The sequence below is a fragment of the Clupea harengus genome, chromosome 18 (genome assembly GCF_900700415.2).
Source record: "Clupea harengus chromosome 18, Ch_v2.0.2, whole genome shotgun sequence".
Taxonomy (NCBI): Eukaryota; Metazoa; Chordata; class Actinopteri; order Clupeiformes; family Clupeidae; genus Clupea; species Clupea harengus.
Window position 1 is genome coordinate 25,718,461 of NC_045169.1, and position 20,000 is coordinate 25,738,460.

At 45.3% G+C, this 20,000-nt stretch overlaps 1 protein-coding gene across 1 annotated transcript in view; it reads right to left on the reverse strand.

Annotated features, from left to right (window-relative positions):
* The window catches only part of rin1b (Ras and Rab interactor 1b), a 41,695-nt gene extending 21,927 nt beyond the window's left edge, over positions 1 to 19,768 (reverse strand). Inside the window, exon 1 of the mRNA XM_031585223.2 lies at positions 19,163 to 19,768. The gene's annotated coding sequence lies outside the window, so the exon portion shown is untranslated. The remainder of the gene's footprint in view (positions 1 to 19,162) is intronic.
* Positions 19,769 to 20,000: the final 232 nt, after the last annotated feature.

Consider the following 20,000-nt stretch of genomic DNA (forward strand, 5'->3'; position numbering starts at 1 on the left):
GAGAGATGGAGAGAGAGAGGGAGAGATAGCGATAGATAGAGAGAGAGAGAGAGAGAAAGAGAGATGATGAAGGAAGAGTGGCCATTAGGACACGACCACAGCCCTTATGACATCACATGACTTCTCTGCTTCTTCATAGCCAATCACAGCCCCCCTTCAACGAGAGACAGAGGCCTGCTGGCCAAGCGCTGTGCAGAGGTCATCCTCCCTCATGACCCCCCAGAACATGCTCCTTTGATCAGAGGTCATCCTCACTCATGGGTGAAAGAGAAGGAGAGAGAGATGGGAGAAAGAGAAGGAGAGAGAGATGGGTGAAAGAGAAGGAGAGAGAGAGAGATGGGAGAAAGAGAAGGAGAGAGAGAGAGATGGGAGAAAGAGAAGGAGAGAGAGAGAGATGGGAGAAAGAGAAGGAGAGAGAGATGGGTGAAAGAGAAGGAGAGAGAGATGGGTGAAAGAGAAAGAGAGAGAGATGGGTGAAAGAGAAGGAGAGAGATATGGGTGAAAGAGAAGGAGAGAGAGATGGGAGAAAGAGAAGGAGAGAGAGATGGGTGAAAGAGAAGGAGAGAGAGAGAGATGGGAGAAAGAGAAGGAGAGAGAGAGAGATGGGAGAAAGAGAAGGAGAGAGAGAGAGATGGGAGAAAGAGAAGGAGAGAGAGATGGGTGAAAGAGAAGGAGAGAGAGATGGGTGAAAGAGAAAGAGAGAGAGATGGGTGAAAGAGAAGGAGGGAGAGATGGGTGAAAGAGAATGAGAGAGAGAGAGATGGGAGAAAGAGAAGGAGAGAGAGATGGGTGAAAGAGAAGGAGAGAGAGATGGGAGAAAGAGAAGGAGAGAGAGAGAGATGGGAGAAAGAGAAGGAGAGAGAGATGGGTGAAAGAGAAGGAGAGAGAGAGAGAGATGGGTGAAAGAGAAGGAGAGAGAGATGGGAGAAAGAGAAGGAGAGAGAGATGGGAGAAAGAGAAGGAGAGAGAGATGGGTGAAAGAGAAGGAGAGAGAGAGATGGGTGAACGAGAAGGAGAGAGAGAGAGATGGGTGAAAGAGAAGGAGAGAGAGATGGGTGAAAGAGAAGGAGAGAGAGATGGGTGAAAGAGAAGGAGAGAGAGATGGGAGAAAGAGAAGGAGAGATGGGAGAAAGAGAAGGAGAGAGAGATGGGTGTGACCATCTCACGTTAGACTTTCCAGTGCAGGTGTGTGTGCAGCCTGTCCACTGATCATCTCACGTTAGACTCTCCAGTGCAGGTGTGATCATCTCACTTTAGACTCTCCAGTGCAGGTGTGTCTGCAGCCTGTCAACTGTTCCCCTCTAAAAGCCCCCTGCTTCCTGTAGCCCACCCCCCCCCCCATAACTATCGTGCCCAGAGTTGTACTACAGCTTTCCTACAACGCATCACACACACAATAGTATTGCCAGCCTCACTTCCCCTTCCCCTGCTAATATGGTCACAATCATCTGCTCATTCTATTAATAGGCCTGGTGGAGCTTCAATGGGTGCAGCACACACCCACCACTAAGCCCCACGGCCAGCAAGAACACATGTGCAGTCAGCAGTATCAGCTAGTAGGATCACTCGGAAAGATGTGCTCAACAAACATGAGCGAACGAACAGTTTCCTGTGTATTTAATCAAAGGTTTGAATCAGTAGTCCCTTCTAAAACACAACACACTCATGGTTGCCTGTCTGCAGAGGGAGAAACACACTACACTATGCTCTTGGGCCTGTAAACAACACTACACTACACTATGCTCTTTGACCTGTAAACAACACTACACTATGCTTTTGGGCCTGTAAACAACACAACACTGTGCTCTTGGGCCTGTAAACAACACAACACTATGCTCTTTGACCTGTAAACAACACAACACTGTGCTCTTGGGCCTGTAAACAACACTACACTACACTATGCTCTTTGACCTGTAAACAACACTACACTATGCTTTTGGGCCTGTAAACAACACTACACTATTATAAAATAGGGGGATATTGATGGAATGAAACCCAAAAGGACTTTATGCTGGTGTAATGAATAAGTGACAATCGCCACAGGTTTGTCTTGTCAGAACATGAATGATGAAATCACTGTATTTATTGAAACACACACACTCAAGCCGTGAATGGCATGATGAACATGAATGACGGTGAAGTGAAAGTAATCCGTGTAAAGGATTCTTGTCACATATGAATCCGTGTTTGACTAGCCGTGAAATGAACAATGATCCATGGTTTCTATGGAATGACACAATGACAAATATACAAATATTAACAATTAACTACAATAAAGATGAACCATTATATACAACCCGAATGAATACGATATATACAAGATGAATGTTATGAATCAGATGAAGATATGTTCCTCGCCGCCGTGCCGTAACGGTGAACATTCTATTTATCCATTAACCGTAACTTGTTGATTAACGGTAACAGAAACATGACAATACAGTGAATAATTACCACACTACATAAACTTGATATTCACTGATATGAAACAGACTAGATAACCAACACACATATACACAAACACTCACATTCTCAGTGACGCACGGCAATGATGAAGTGTAATGGCTATGCATGCAACCCGAATTGTCCAACGCACTCCTTGACCACGACCTCTCCAACTCCAGTTTCTTGTGCCCGACAACTTGGCCATCGGAGGGTCGGACTTATATAGTGCGAGGGGGATGAGCGGGGCATGTTCAGGCATGAAATAAAGGGTACCTTGAAACAGTTTAGAAACTGTTGGGGTTTGACCAAATGGTCAGTGAAATTCCACTGTGCACGAGCCCCACGGAACTCTGGGATCAACTGATAGGATGACCTCTCTATGGACCCCAGGTCCCGTGAGTGGCCTGCACAGTGGGGTGCCCAGCTGGAGGCAGCTGGTGGAGGCAGCATTTTTAACAACTATGCTCTTGGGCCTGTAAACAACACAACACTATGCTCTTGGGTCTGTAAACAACACTACACTGTGCTCTTGGGCCTGTAAACAACACTACACTATGCTCTGTAAACAACACTACACTATGCTCTGTAAACAACACTACACTATGCTCTGTAAACAACACTACACTATGCTCTGTAAACAACACTACACTGTGCTCTTGGGCCTGGAAACAACACTACACTATGCTCTGTAAACAACACTACACTATGCTCTGTAAACAACACTACACTATGCTCTGTAAACAACACTACACTGTGCTCTTGGGCCTGGAAACAAAACATGAACGCTCAAGTTGTACAATGTTCTCCTTTTGTGAAAGGTACAGAAGTCTGGGTTTTATTACATGAATCTGGCTACCCTTCACCAAAATACATCTCACACATCCTGTGAGCAGCGTCACTTTAAACGGACTTACTTGCGTTCACCCATGGGTGAGGAGGAGTGCCAAACATGTACAGAGTGCTTACTGGTTCTGCTCCCACCTACCTAAATGCTCTTGTAAGGGCAAATGTTACACCCAGGACGCTGCGCTCGTCTAGTGAGCGTCGTTTGGCACTGCCGTCCGTGCAAGCACGGCAATCCAGACTATTTTCATTTGTAGTTCCACGTTGGTGGAACGAACTGCCTAGTACTACCAGAGCAGGGGCGTCCCTCTCTACCTTCAAGAAGCTTTTGAAGACCCAACTCTTCAGAGAGCACCTCCCCTCCTAACTGGCACCTGACTAGCGCTTAACTTGCACTTCAGCAGTTACATTCCTGCACTTCTTTTTCCTTTTTTTCTAGGTCGTTGTTTTTCTAATTCTCATGTAAAGTAGTATTTATTGTTACACCATGCTTTTTATTGCTCTTAGCTTGACTGTTCTCTCCCTTGTATGCCGCTTTGGACAAAAGCGTCTGCTAAATGACTAAATGTAAATGTAAATGTACACAAATAAATAATCAATCGGTAGCTCCCAGTGGCAGCGACAGAGTGTTTTTTTCTGCAGGTGCTATGGGGGAGCTCGGCGTTTTACTGAGGGTGCTATGAAATGAGGGTGATAGCCTATGTGTCACATGGTTCTCTACTACAACACCTCCCCACCATATCGTCTGTCATCTGTTTACATATTTGCTCTCAAAGAAGTCTTTGGGGTCCATGAAAAGCGATATACAAATCGATTGTATTATTATCATTAGGCTACCACCAGGTCACCACTACCATGTCATACAGAGTAAATTAAACTAAACTTAAACTAAACACAAATAGTTACATAATTTTTAAACTAAAGAGGGCAAATTAGAATAGCAGATATAATTAACTAAAAAAGTCAAAGAGTTCACAATCATCAATAATCACATAGAACCTTTGTTGGACTCCAAAAATGCGAGTTGGAGTATTGGTCTTCTCGGACCAACCTGGGCATTCATGCTTATGTCACCGATGCTGCTAGCACCATGGTTAGCAACCTCAGTAGGGGTGGAGTGTTGATACCCCTGGCATTTCTTCTTCTTATACGTCACTCTCGTTTCTCAATGATTCTTCCAAACATGGACATTTAGGTAGCAAAAACCGATGCATTGTTGATGTTAACTTGAAACCAAAAGTTTAAGTTGTTTTTTAGAGCTCTGTGAAAACACACACTGTGTAGACTAGAAGGGCATTAGACTGACACACACACACACACACACACACACACACATACACACACACACACACACTGTATAGACTAGAAGGGCATTAGACTGACACACACACACACACACACACACATACACACACACACACACACACACACACTGTATAGACTAGAAGGGCATTAGACTGACACACACACACACACACACACACACACACACACACACACACACACACACACACACACACACACACTGTATATACCAGGGCATTAGACTGACACACACACACACACACACACACACACACACACACACACACACACACACACACTGTATAGACTAGAAGGGCATTAGACTGACACACACACACACACACACTGTATAGACTAGAAGGGCATTAGACTGACACACACACACACACACACACACACACTGTATAGACTAGAAGGGCTTTCGGAGAGCGCAGACCTCCGCCGAGGCCAAAAAATCTCACAATGTTAAAGTAAGTGAAAAAAAAAACCTGGATCTGCCCCTTGTGCTAATTCCACTTCAAAATGGAGTGGGTTCTTCCTTGACACATGTTCCACCTCTATGCCAAGTTTCATGAAAAGTAGTTTTTGCGTAATCCTGCCGGCAGACAAGCCTGCATAATCCTGCCGACAGTGTTGTTACCTTGGCAGAGGTAACAGGACTCAGGGCAGATTAAGGGTCCCTCTCCATGTTAACAATCCAGGCTCCTGCTGAAGGGGCGAGGGGATGGGCTGTGCAGAAATTTGAAACAAGAAACCTGGAAACCCCCGAAAATAACACCAAGTTATCATGACACTACTGGGAGCAACTACCTCGTTTGGTTTGTTTGGTTTCTACAACCGTTTGGTTTCTGCCACCCTGCCACCCAAACTACCGTTTGGTTTCTGCCACCCTGCCACCCAAAGTGAGACACAGAAGAAGGAAAAAATGATGAATCTAAAGACGAAACAAAAATAAAAGTTTAAAAAAAAGAAGGACTGTGGTGAGAAGATGAGGGTGAATAAGGGTTGCTGGAGAGAAAGAGAGAGAGAGAGAGAGAGAGCGAGAGAGAGAGAGAGAGAGAGAGAGAGAGAGAAAGATGAGAAGATGAGAGAGAATAAGGGTTGCTGTAGAGAAAGAGAGAGAGAGAGAAGAGAGGTGAGAATATGAGAGAGAATAAGGGTTGCTGGAAAAGCACCGGGGCCATCAGGAGAGTCTGACAGCAGGGACGTGTTGCATTCTGGGAACTCTCACCATATCAACTAACAAGTGGAGGATAAGGAGGAGGAGGAGGAGAGAGAGAGAGAAAGGTAGAGAGAGAGAGAGAGAGAAAGAGAGAGAGAAGGAGATGAGTGCTGCCCCTGTACTCGTTGAAGGAAATCTCAAGGGACAGGCGGAGAGCGAGAGAGCAAAAAGGAGAGGAAGTCAAGTGACAGAAGAATAAAATCAGAGAAAATAACAGTCCTGGGAGAGATAGAGAGAGAGAGAGAGATAGAGAGAGAGAGAGAGACATAGAGAGAGAGAAAGAAAAAAATGAGCAGCAAAAATGAGCAACAACAGCCTTCGCAGAAGTCATATCGGATTGTGGGGGCAGAGAAAGAGAGAGCAAGAGAGAGAGAGAGAACAGAGGGAAGAAGAGAAAGAGAGAGCGAGAGAGTGAACAGAGGGGAGAAGAGAAAGAGAGAGAGAGAGTGAACAGAGGAGAGAGAGAGAGTGAACAGAGTGGAGAGCGAGAGAGAGAGAGAGAGAAAGAGAGAGTGAACAGAGTGGAGAGAGAGAGAGAGAGAGAGAAAGAGTGAACAGAGGGGAGAAGAGAAAGAGAGAGAGAGAGAGAGTGAACAGAGGAGAGAGAGAGAGTGAACAGAGTGGAGAGAGAGAGAGAGAGAGAGAGAAAGAGAGAACAGAGTGGAGAGAGAGAGAGAACAGAGGGGAGAAGAGAAAGAGAGAGAGAGAGAGAGAGAGAGAGAGAAAGAGTGAACAGAGGGGAGAAGAGAAAGAGAGTGGAGAAGAGAAGAACTTGTCTATGTGAAACTAATGATAAGAGCGCTGATGTTGATGATAATTACTCTGCGCTGGATCTTCTAGAGGCCATGTTGGAGTACAGTAGGGTGACTAGACGTCCTCTTTTACCCGGACATGTCCTCTTTTCCAGACCTAAAAAATACGTCCGGCAGGGATTCCAAAATCTAGGACCGATCACAGGGTTGGTACATCATCTCCTCTCTCTCTCTAAGACCGATCACAGGGTTGGTACATCATCTCCTCTCTCTCTCTAAGACCGATCACAGGGTTGGTACATCATCTCCTCTCTCTCTCTAAGACCGATCACAGGGTTGGTACATCATCTCCTCTCTCCGATTACAGGGTTGGTACATCATCTCCTCTCTCCAATTACAGGGTTGGTACATCATCTCCTCTCTCTCTCTCTAGAACCGATTACAGGGTTGGTACATTTCAGATGTCCGATTTTTGTAGGCTATTGGCAACTTTTCCCGACATCAAATACGAGTACAGAGACAGGGTATCGGCCGGTATACCAGTCCGATACCCAGATACTCGCAGCCTTTACCACATATTACCAAGAAATTGGCTACAAATTTACACCAAATCACTGTAGGCCTATAGTCTACTTCTTCTGTCAAACAGGGCCTTCATAGTGTAATTACTGTGTGAGTGTAACACACTGGACTTAATAGTGTCATTAGAATTTGAACAAAAATGTTACTGAGACCTTCACATAAGACAGTGGCGGTGCGTCAATACAGGGCGAAAAAAAAAAAAAAAACATTATATACCAAACAATTAAAATAAGAAATGTACTGTGTAAACGCGTTAAATGTGTGTGGGAGACCGTAAGCCCCTGTCAACAACCACTTAAATGTGACCAAATATAATATATTGCCATTTGTTATCACTGATAAGCCACTCCTCCCTGGAGGGGCGCCGGCCAAATGGAAGTCAATAGGAGCTCTCATACTTTTCTGAAACATTTGAGCAAGGACAGCTTCTCATTGGCGGATGAAAGTTCGATCCTGGGGCGCAAAATTTTGCGCCCTAACCAATGACATCGTTTCTTATTTCAACGCGACTGGACCATTCGTCGAATCAGAGACCTTTATCATTCCCTCACATCCCATATACATCTCACGTATCTACGTGAGCAACATAGCTAGCAGACTTTGATTCTGTGAGTATGGCGACTGAAAACTCTGTGGTATCTCTTTGTGAAACACCTTTCAATCGACGATCAGATGTCGATAAGAAGAGACTGAAAGACATGGGACCCGAACGTCCGGATTTAAAAATGCAGCAGTAGAGCATCGACCGCGGGAGGACGTACACCCGTAGCTTCTCCTCAAGCCTGTATGCTAACCGGAGCTGGTTAGCTGGTTGTTCAGTGAGTGATGCGTTTTTTTTGTTTCCCCTGCCTGTTGTTCTAAAGTCCTGGGACTGAAACAATCTGGACTGCAACGGGGATGAGGGATCTAAAGCACTTCAACGATAAATGTAAGAAGCACGAATCTTGCCGCAGCCATCTAACTAACAGCCTGAAGCTAAGCCTCTTTGGAAGACTGAGTATAGCAGAGCAGCTCGACTAAGGGTACCGAATTGGCATTCGAAAACACAATGAAGAAGTAAGGAAAAACAGACACATTCTCTCAAGAATAATAGACTGTGTGAAGTTCTGTGGTGCATTTGAGTTGGCCCTGCGTGGTCATGATGAGAGCGAGAACTCGGATAACCCAGGGATATTCCGTGGCTTGGTGGACGTCGTTGCCTCACTTGACAGTGCACTGAAAGAGCATCTCGAGAGCGCGACTGTGTTTAAGGGAACATTCAAAACAGTCCAGAATGAACTTCTTGACTGTATGCTGGCTGTTGTGAGGGAAAGGTTATTGAGAGATTTGCCAACTTGAAAGAGAGGAGGGCTACATTTCTTTACAAGTAGTGGGGCCTACTCTTGTCAAACACCCAATGTAAAATGTGATATCTCTTTCTGAATCTCTTGTGCTCTAAACCTCTCATGTGAGGGTGTGGGCACCTGTTTTATTCTGTAAACCTCTGAAACCATTCTGCTCTGAACCTCTCATGCCCAAAGTTACAGTTTGTTGATAGTGTTTGTTATTGGATAGTGTTGAGCACTGTGTGTTCTTGAAATAAAGCTTTGTTTTTTTAAATATTCTACTCAAACTCTTTTTTTATTGTGGAGTGCTATTTTAACCGCGCCGCCCAACTGCCCAACTCACCAGCCGCCACTGATTGTAAGAGTCAAGGAACCTTCAGAAGTGCAGTGCAGATATGCCAGATGGACACATAGGGTGTGAGAATGAACTGCTGTTGAGGTGTCGGTTAAATAGACTGAATAAATGACAATTTATTTCATGTGGGGCGGCAGGTTGGCAGTTTCTCCACCCAAATGTTGAGGATTGGCTTCATTTCATATAGCTGTTTTTTGTCTCAGGCATGGCGCCAGCCATTTCGGATCTGTTTGACATTTTGGGCCGTCTCTGTCCACCATTTTGGTTCTTCACTACTCGGAAATACTGAATTGAAAATGCGGCTGGGTGCCATGGCGATGCATCTGACCTGCAGTGAGTAACACTCTGAGGGGGTGGGTGGGCCAAACACAACACAGGAAATGAGATGCAAGGGTCCTGATGAACAGGTGGCCACGCTGTTGCCTGATTTAAAGATCTGAGGACTGACAGAAGTGAAGTAGTAGGAGGGTGGGAGTGAGTCAGAGATGCCTCCACACACTTGCACGAGCACACACACACGCACACACACACACACACACGTGCACGTGGACACACGCACACACACACACACACATACACACACGTGCACGTGGACACACACACACGTGCACATGGACACATACACACATACACACACACACACGTGCACGTGGACACACGCACACACACACACACACACACACATACACATACGTGCACGTGGACACACACACACACACATACACACACACACACTCACACACACGTGCACGTGGACACAACCACACACACACACACACACACACACACACACACACTTGCACGTGGACACACACACACACTTAGACACACGATTCACTCGTGGGAGAGGGAGATATGTTAACATAACTGTGAATATTCATAGTTTTGGCCACTGGAGTGTTCTCTCTCTCTCTCTCTCTCTCTCTCTCTCTCTCTCTCTCTCTCTCTCTCTCTTTTCTTTCTTTCTTTCTTTCTTTCTTTCTTTCTCTCTGTCTCTCTCTACCTCTCTCTCTCTCCCTCCCTCTCTCTCTTCCCATGAGAGAAGCTGTAATCTTATCAACAATCCCTCCGACACCGCTCTCATCCAGAAAATCTGTCCACGGCGCTGTCTGTCTGCCCATTTTAATCAGGCTTCATCCCTGTCTGTGTCTGTCTCACAGGACGGCCTGTCTGTCTCACAGGACGGCCCTGTATGTCTGTCTGTCTGTCTGCTTCATCCCTGCGTGTGTCTGTCTCACAGGACGGCGCTGTCTGTCTGTCTGTCTGTCTGTCTGCTTCATCCGTGTGTGTGTCTGTCTCACAGCGGAGTGTCTTTCTACCTGTCTCTCTATGCTCACTTTTCCTCCTAAATCTCTCACTCCATTTCCCCGCTCTTTATCCCCGCTCCTGCCCTTGCTCTCTGTCTATCTCACACACACACACACACACACACACACACACACACACACACACACACGCTCGAAAGCACACACACACACACACACTCACACACGCACACACGCTCGAAAGCACACACACACACACACCAACAACCAAACAATCCTAACTCAAAAATATCTTCATTTACATTCGAGTGGTGAATCATCACACTAATGGACGTGTTCTGGCTGTTCTCTGAGAGATACCCAGAACGATACATAGTGGGTTTGTGAGTAAGCTTGTGTGTGTGTGTGTGACTTTGTGTGCGTGAGTGTGTGTTTGCGTGTGTCTGTGTGTGTGTTATGTGTGTGTGTGTGTGTGTGTGTTGGCTTGTGACCGTGTGTGTGTTGGTGTGTGCGTGTGTGTGTTTCCGTTGTGACTGTGTGTGTGTGTGTGTGTGTGTGCGAGTGTACGTGTGTGTGTGTGTGTGTGTGTGTGTTGGTGTGTGTGTGAGCCACTACTGGGTTTGGAGAGCTTGTGTAGTGCTCTCCAACATGATAAACTCGATTTCTGTGGGGGCACTTCAGACTGACAGCTGCAGATCATGAAGCGCCACCATAGAATATCCCCTTTGTGTGTGTGTGTGTGTGTGTGTGTGTGTGTGTCTGGTGTGTGTGTGTCTGGTGTGTGTGTGTGTGTGTGTGTGAGTGTGTGTGTCTGGTGTGTGTGTGTGTGTGTTTGTGTGTGTGTGTGAGACAAACCCTCCTCCTCCTGCCAGGGCTGGGGCTTAGAACAAGAGAGTTTCCAAATATAACACACACACACACACACACACACACACACACACACACACACACAGACTGACAGTAGGAGACTGGTTTCCAAATATAACACAATCAATTCAAACTACTCTTAGAAAAGACTGACAGAAGGAGGTTTTCAGGATCAATGATGGAATGAGAGGTTACAGGAATGGAATTACTAGTCTGTTCTGTTGTACACACACACACACACACACACACACACACACACACACACACACACAAACAGGTGCACATCACTTAAAGCATGTGAATCTGTCTTTTTGTATCCCTCCCCCTGCTCTCATATAAACTCATGTACACACACACACACACACACACACACACACACTCAAACACACCACTGTGACATAAGCACAATTCAACAATTCAATGGCTGACATAACTCTCGACACAGTCACGCAACAGGTGTGTGTGTGTGTGTGTGTGTGTGTGTGTGTGTGTGTGTGTGTGTGTGTGTGTGTGTGTGTGTGTGTGTGTGTGTGTGTGTGTGTGTGTGTGTGTGTGTAAGAGCCTCCATCTGTGAGTCAGATTACACTGAGTGTACAATGACTCCATTTTGCTCTCCAGATTGCTTTCTGCTTCTTTTTTCAGTATCCTTCTTTCACGCCCTCCTCTCCTCCAAATCCCCCTCTACCTCTCTCTATCCATCTCTCTCTCTCTCTCTCTCTCTCTCTCTCTCTCTCTCTCTCTCTCTCTCTCTCTCTCTACCTCTCTCTCCATCCATCTCTATCTCTCTCTCTCTCTCTCTCTCTCTACCTCAACCTCTGTGTCTCTATCCATCTCTCCCTCTACCTCTGTGTCTCTCTGTGTCTCTATCCACCTCTCTCTCTCTCTCTCTCTCTCTCTCTCTCTCTCTCTCTCTCTACCTCAACCTCTGTGTCTCTATCCATCTCTCCCTCTACCTCTGTGTCTCTGTGTCTCTATCCATCTCTCTCTCTCTCTCTCTCTACCTCTGTGTCTCTCTGTGTCTCTATCCACCTCTCTCTCTCTCTCTCTCTCTCTCTTTCTCTCTCTACCTCTGTGTCTCTATCCCTCCCTCTCTCTCTCTCTCTCTACCTCTGTGTCTCTCCATCCATCTCTCTCTCTACCTCTACCTCTCTGTCTCCATCCATCTCTCTCTGTCTCTCTCTACCTCTGTGTCTCTATCCCTCTCTCTCTCTCTCTCTCTACCTCTGTGTCTCTATCCATCCATCTCTCTCTCTCTCTACCTCTGTGTCTCTATCCATCTATCTATCTCTCTCTCTCTCTACCTCTGTGTCTCTATCCATCTCTCTCTCTCTCTACCTCTACCTCTGTGACTCTATCCATCTCTCTCTCTCTCTACCTCTGTGTCTCTATCCATCTCTCTCTCTCTCTCTACCTCTGTGTCTCTATCCATCTCTCTCTCTCTACCTCTGTGTCTCTATCCATCTCTCTCTCTCTACCTCTCTCTCTCTACCTCTGTGTCTCTATCCATCTCTCTCTCTCTCTCTCTACCTCTCTCTCTCTACCTCTGTGTCTTCATCCATCTCTCTCTCTCTCTCTCTACCTCTGTGTCTCTATCCCTCTCTCTCTCTCTACCTCTGTGTCTCTATCCATCTATCTCTCTCTCTCTCTCTACCTCTGTGTCTCTATCGATCTCTCTCTCTCTCTCTACCTCTACCTCTGTGTCTCTATCCATCTCTCTCTCTCTCTACCTCTGTGTCTCTATCCATCTCTCTCTCTCTCTACCTCTCTCTCTACCTCTGTCTCTATCCCTCTCTCTCTCTACCTCTACCTCTGTGTCTTCATCCATCTCTCTCTCTCTCTCTACCTCTGTGTCTCTATCCCTCTCTCTCTCTCTCTCTCTCTACCTCTGTGTCTCTATCCCTCCCTCTCTCTCTCTCTCTCTCTGAGCGGATGCGGAAGTGAGTGGGCGTGGCGTTTGCGAGTGTGAGAGCGTGTGCACGTAGCCGTTTGGCTTGAGTGTGTTCTCTCTCTACCTTTTCTATCTTTTCTGTATTTGTGGTTTCTTTTTTATGATTTAGTTTTTCTCTTTGTTTGAGTTATTTTTTGTTAAAGTAGTCTAAAGTAGTCTCCCTTTTGGGAGTGAGCACCCAGCGTGCTGCTGGGTGTATCTTGGTTTGTTTGGTCTAATGGCGTTTGAAAGTCTGAGTCGGCGCCATGCGATCAAGATAGGTGCAGATAATGATATATCAGTTGAGGAGTGTAGTTTAGCCGTAGGTAGTATTGTTGGTTATGGAAGTGTGGTTTCAGCATCTAGAATGAATCGATCTGTTGTCCTGTTCTTGGACAGCGTTGATAAGGTGAATACGATTGTAGAGCAGGGCATTGTGATTAACGACACATTTTTCAATGTTCTTCCACTTGTGACCCCGGCTAGATGAGTAACACTGTCAAATGTACCCCCTTTCATAACAGACGAGTTTTTGGAACGAGAATTAGCAAGACATGGAAAACTTGTGTCCTCAATTAAGATAATTCCTCTTGGATGTAAATCCCCGCTTCTAAAGCATGTCGTGTCATTCAGGAGGCACGTTTACATGATTTTGAATGGTCACTCTGGCGAACTGAATGTCCAAGTAGATCATTTTCAATATATGATTTTTGCTTCCACTGATAACATGAAGGGTTTCTTCTGCGGGAAAGAAGGCCACGGTATTAGATCGTGTCTTGAGAAAAATACACCTGCTAAAGATGTGCAGGTTGATAAAGAAGGCGAAAGTGCCAACGGCGGTCAAAGTGGAACAACTGGAGATGCGCCGGTTAATGGAGAAGAAGACTGTGTTGATGGTGAACACGGTGGATTAATGGGAGATGCACCGACTAACAGAGACAACGGCAATCATGATCATAGTGGGAGTGCAGAGGAGCATAATGGAGAGACTAGGCCGTCTTCTGGTCCGGAGGTTGCCGTAACCGACAACATACCGGTAGGTGCAGAAAGTGAAGCTAACTTTGATGCTACGGTAGAAAATGGTGAAAGTATGCCTACTGTGGAAAGTAGTGAAAGTTTGCAAGCGAACGTAAGTGTTTCAAATGATACAATGAATCTGATGATGGACAAAATAACTAATGATTTAATGAATGGGAAAGGTGAGAATGCTGTTACAAAACCCACAGAACCACTTTTTTGTGCTGATGATGCAATGGAAGATGAGCAAGTATCGGCTAAGAAACCTAAGAGGAAAACGACTAGGGAATCTTCTAAAAATGCGAAACAATTTGCGAATGAAAATAGATCAGATACTTTGCTTGTTGACATTGATAATGCTTCAGACTACCCTTCATGCTCCCCTTCTCCTATTATATATACCTTAAAGATGATCAAAAGTTTCTTGGGGTCCACTAAAAATACCCGAGGGGTCAAAGTGGTCATATGTAAAAGCCTTTTGCGCGTCAGTTCAGCATTTCAAGCAGGTAAAAGGTAATTTTACTGAACAAGAGGTTTATAGACTCAATAAATTACTGACAAAGATCAATCAGCAAGCAGATGAAAACGATGGTAATGAGACATTGTAAATGTATTGTCTTGTGTCTATTATTTGTTTTTGTTTATTTGATTTCATGCTCTCTTTCATTTATGGGTTACACTGGATACCCCAAAGTGTTTTGTTCTTGCCAAAAGAGGAAGGTGGGCAAGTTTTTAGTTCATCAGATTTGCTGCTTTCCGCCTCCAGTTTTTACAAAGACTACTCTATGGACCAAATGACAGTGTGGAGGCCTCTTGCATGTACTCTATTGAGGAGTCTAGGAGGCTTGGACATGGATCGTTCTCTTTTCTTAATGGACCCAAAGACACTATCTACCCAGAGACTACCTTGTTCTTATTGTGGAGTTTTTAAAGTGCTTTCTTTGTTTAAAATACAAAGGGAAGCCTCTTCCTCTCTTCGCTGGCTTTTGCAAGAGCCTTTAATTAGAGGGGCACGTTTGGATGTTTCAGCAGGAATGATACCATCTTTGGATAACATCCTAAGCAATAAGGGTGTCAACACGTTAAGAGACCTTGTGACTGTGGCTGGGCCAACTTTAAATAATGCAGATAATCTATCATCAATTTTAGGAATAAGGTCTTTGCGAATTGTCACACCATTTTTAAACAAGGTCAAGGATACTTTAACGGAAAGAGAAAAGGCTATGTTACAGTCTTTTAATAATGATGCAGTGTTTTCTGATGATGAAGATCTTTTTCCATTGTTGAATATTACACCTGATTATGTCGATTGTGTGGGTACTTGCCTAGAGGCAATTGGTCAAGTCCAGAATGATGATCGATTTTTTTATTGTATTCTGCAATGAAATGTATTGATGGATTTGTGAGTGTATGGGGACACAAAGAGGTATTATGCTCTGTTAGTATTTATGAATTGATATATGGATATGTGTTGAGATAAAGTGCTCGCACATTGCCCTGTTTTTCTTTTCTTTTACTTTTTTTCCCTTATTTCATATTTATAGATGAAAGATAATTGAACATGGATGATGTAAATAAAGTTTTTTACTAAAATTCAAATTCTCTCTCTCTCTCTCTACCTCTGTCACTCTGCCCCCCTCGCCCCCGCTCCTCCTGCTAGCGCGCCGCCGACATGCTACCAACAACAGCACCCCTCAAACAAGAGCTGCACTGGCCCTGCGCCCCAAGAGCTGCACTGGCCCTGACCTGCGCCCCAAGAGCTGCACTGGCCCTGACCTGCGCCCCAAGAGCTGCAGTGGACCTGACCTGCGCCCCAAGAGCTGCAGTGGACCTGACCTGCGCCCCAAGAGCTGCAGTGGACCTGACCTGCGCCCCAAGAGCTGCACTGGCCCTGCGCCCTAAAGGCAATACCCCTTCAGTCACCTGACTTAACCCTTTAACCCTGAACACAACTGGATGTAGATACTCCAAGGACTTAACCCTTTAACCCTGAACACAACTGGATGTAGATACTCCAAGGACTTAACCCTTTAACCCTGAACACAACTGGATGTAGATACTCCAAGGACTTAACCCTTTAACCCTGAACACAACTGGATGTAGATACTCCAAGCCCAGCTGTGGCGTAGCTGACTAGTACAGGCTCGGAGCTCCATTCAGCTGATGTCCTACCCCTGGACGGTCTGTAAATAATGAGTTGGTTCAACAGTTCTCTGTCACATTGGTTCCATCCTTCTTCTATCTCTTCCTGCTCCAAGCGCTCTTGATTGACGTCAATGGAACAGGAGCTGGGATTCCATCCAACTCATTCGCATATTTTAAGCGCATTTATGAAAATTCGGCTAAAAGAAATGCGAGTCTGTGCACATTTCTGTCTGCGGTGTCACGCGAGTTAAAAATGGCCACTCTACTAATACTCTACTAATCAAGGGAGGAGCTGTGAACAGCTGTAGCTTCACAACCTGAGGTGGTCAGGGCAACTGGAACGCAAACACTGCAGAAAATCTCAACAAACACCATTTGATGCAAACAAACAGTTTCTGTCAACCTTGTCTAATCAACCCCGTTCTGGTGAATTGATTTCTTATTCGACTTAGACATTTTAAGCGTTTTTCACTCAGGATTCCCTATTCGAATGGTCAAAATTAGCATGAAATAGTTGGATGGAAACCCAGCTATAGTGTAGAGCTCTTGATTAGCCACATGAGGTGTGTTTACCTGCTCAGGTGAGATACAGTGTAGAGCTCTTGATTAGCCACATGAGGTGTGTTTACCTGCTCAGGTGAGATACAGTGTAGAGCTCTTGATTAGCCACATGAGGTGTGTTTACCTGCTCAGGTGAGCTATAGTGTAGAGCTCTTGATTAGCCACATGAGGTGTGTTTACACCAGGCAATGGAGAGGGACGTTAAGACTTGAGGTCGCTCTCCACACCAGGTGTGTGTTTGTGTGTGTGTGTCTGTGTGTGTTTGTGTGTGTGTGTGTGTGTGTGAGTGTGTGTGTGTCCAGCAGGTCTCAACACCAGGCAATGGAGAGGGACGCTAAGACTTGAGCTTTATTCTCCTGACAAAGCGCTCATTTCTTTTCCGAACGATATATATTTTAAAAAGTACAAGATTCAAGGTTTCTGGGGGTGTTATTTTTATGTCTCTGTGACAAACATTCCCGAAGCTTTAAAGGCATATTGACAACAGCTCCCCACAAGGCCGAGGGGTTAAGGATATGACACAATTGGGCTCAAAACCCAAACCTTGTTAACCACTGTCTTGCCTTTTTTTAAAGATGAAACGCACTATATGTAAGGGCCGTACATGATGGCTTGGGTGCGTGTGCCCTGTTCTCTATGAAAATCATTCTGTTTTCTCTCTTCCTTCCCTTCAGAGCTGAAGTGGTCAGCGCTGATTAAGGAGATCTATGCCCTTTCGCCACGGTGCAGTAATGGCACCGCAAATCCAGCAGAATAAAGGTCATTCGAATGCGTTGATATGTGCGTGCGTACATTTGTGTGTGTGTGTGTGTGTGTGTGTCCAGCAGAATAAAGGTAATTCTAATGCGTTGATATGTGCGTGCGTACATTTGTGTGTGTTTGTGTGTGTGTGAGTGTGCTTTCGAGCGTGTGTGCGTGCGTACATTTGTGTGTGTGTGTGTGTGTGTGTGTGTGTGTGTGTGTGTGTGTGTGTGTGTGTGTGTGTGTGTGTGTGTGTGTGTGTGTGTTTGTGTGTTTGTGTGTGTGTGTGTGTGTGTGTGTGTGTGTGTGTGTGTGTGTGTGTGTGTGTGTGTGTAGCAGAATAAAGGTCATTCTAATGCGTTGATATGTGCGTGCGTACATTTGTGTGTGTGTGTGTGTGTGTGTCCAGCAGAATAAAGGTTATTCTCAGACACTGATCTTGAACCAGATTTGAATGCTGATTAGAACCAGATGATAAGTGTGGCTTTAAAAAGCCTCAAGTTCCATCGTCACAACCGCAGCTCAACAAATGAGCGTCTCCGTCAGATCTGTCCTGAATGCGCTGCTGCCATTTGGGTTCTGAGCAGAGATCAGGAACTACGTGAACTCTTCAGGGTGGAACCTTCCTCAATCAGGACAATAAAGAATAAAGAATAATAATAACGAATTTCTAGATATTTGACCATCTAAGACACCATCCCTCCCATCATCCTTTAGATAAGTGCTGATTTAGTAACGGTCTTTTGAAAATCAATCTGATTACATTAGATATGGTAAACATCAGACATATCAGTGTGATGCTAATACAGAGTGTGTGTGTGTGCTTTCGAGCGTGTTTGCGTGCGTGTGTGTGTGTGTGTGTTTGTGTGTGTAAATGTGTGAGTGTGTGTGTGTGTGTGAGTGTGTGTTTGTGTATGTGAATGTGTGAGTGTGAATGTGTGTGTGAGTGAGTGAGTGAGTGAGTGAGTGTGTGTGTGTGTGTGTGTGTGTGTGTGTGTGTGTGTGTGTGTGTGTGTGTGTGTGAGAGTCCTCTCTGGCTCAGCTCAAACTGACTCACCACCCCTGCTGGGTGAAACCCCTAAGCACCAGTCGTTATGCTGTGTCTAAAACAAGGCTTTTAGTCTCATCACATTTACCCTCAAAACATGAAAGAATAGTTCTGCAATGCCCCAAACCTCACATTTCACAAACATGTTAAAGTCTCTTGTGGTCTATGAGGGGTCGTAGATAAAGCCATAGCATTCAAAAATCATCAATAAAAATCATTACATAACAGTGCTTGGCCACTGGTGATATGAGGTTGCAAGCTTTATGACTTGTTTGGTTTAAAATACTCATACAACTGAAATAAATCATATTAAAAATCATCTAGGCTACACAAATGATGTGGTTCATGATCACTGTTTTGCCTTCTAAAGCACACTAATTAAGTAATTATGGCCCACTGAGGAAAAGAAATGTTTTGTTAATCACGGGGACATCCCCGCCCGAGGCATCGCGTGAAGACCAGCGGCAACGCGTTAGGTCACTTCACACTTCTGCAACTGGCGACCGACACAAGTTGATGAAACTGAGATCTCAATCTGTCACGGTCGTGGACGACTTCTCCATAAGGATTGGTGAATGTTTCATCCATATTTTGTCGCTGCATTTAGTAGCTAAAATCTTGAAAGCTTAAATTTTCTTCCCAGACTTTTAATTGACTCTATTAGACACTCCAGAATCGTGAAAAATCCGGGTGCGTTGATGACAGCAATTATAACTCATTACAAAAATATGCCAACTTTCTACAATGAATTAAAAACCGACTTACTTTCTCCTTTGGCTTCTAGATGTAAACAAATGCGAGTGGGAGATCAGATGGAGGTTCCGTGTAGATTTTAGACTGGGCTGAGGTAACGGTTCGGGTAAAAATCAGCCGTTTCTGGCGCATCATGGTGAACGCGCTCCAGGGCGTCGCTTCTCCCGGCTAGTAGTCGCTATATTCCCACCCTTTGCATCAGCAGTAGCGTCCCTTAAAACTCGCTTAGTGATTCAGACCGGAGTTCTCCCACCGTCGTTCTTACGTGTGCGGTGCCTTCTAGCACTTGGCTATTTCATTAATTATTTTTCAAAGTTTTCCATTTGCTGAGGTCCTATTTTTGACTCACGCACCCATGCGCCCCAACTCTACGGCAGTAGTCATCGCCACGCTCTCATCCTAAGGACCGAGGCCAAATGGTTCTATTATTGTTACCTACGTTATCTCACGTTACATCTCCCCTCACTTCAACGAAAACAAATGAACTGGCCACAGTTGGGATCTCGTTTGGACATGATTTTGCATACCCGCCCCCAGCAAGTGGGCTAGTGTTGATCTTCTGTGAGATCTGTACATACATTCCGAGGGCGCACTCGCACACCCACGGTGTTCCATCTCGTGCAGCCACTTTAGGGCGACCTCACATGGTTCGCGCGCGCCCTTGCTCGCATCGGGTGTGAGAGAGCGCGCACAACACCAGACTGCTCTGATGATGAACTGAAGAATCTGCACTTGATGTGTTTGTCCGCTAGATGGCACCACAGGCACATCATTCTGGTCATCTCTTGCCCACCCTTGGACAGAATGTGGTGCATTCTGGTAGGCCTGCCGCCTGCGTTGGATGTATATT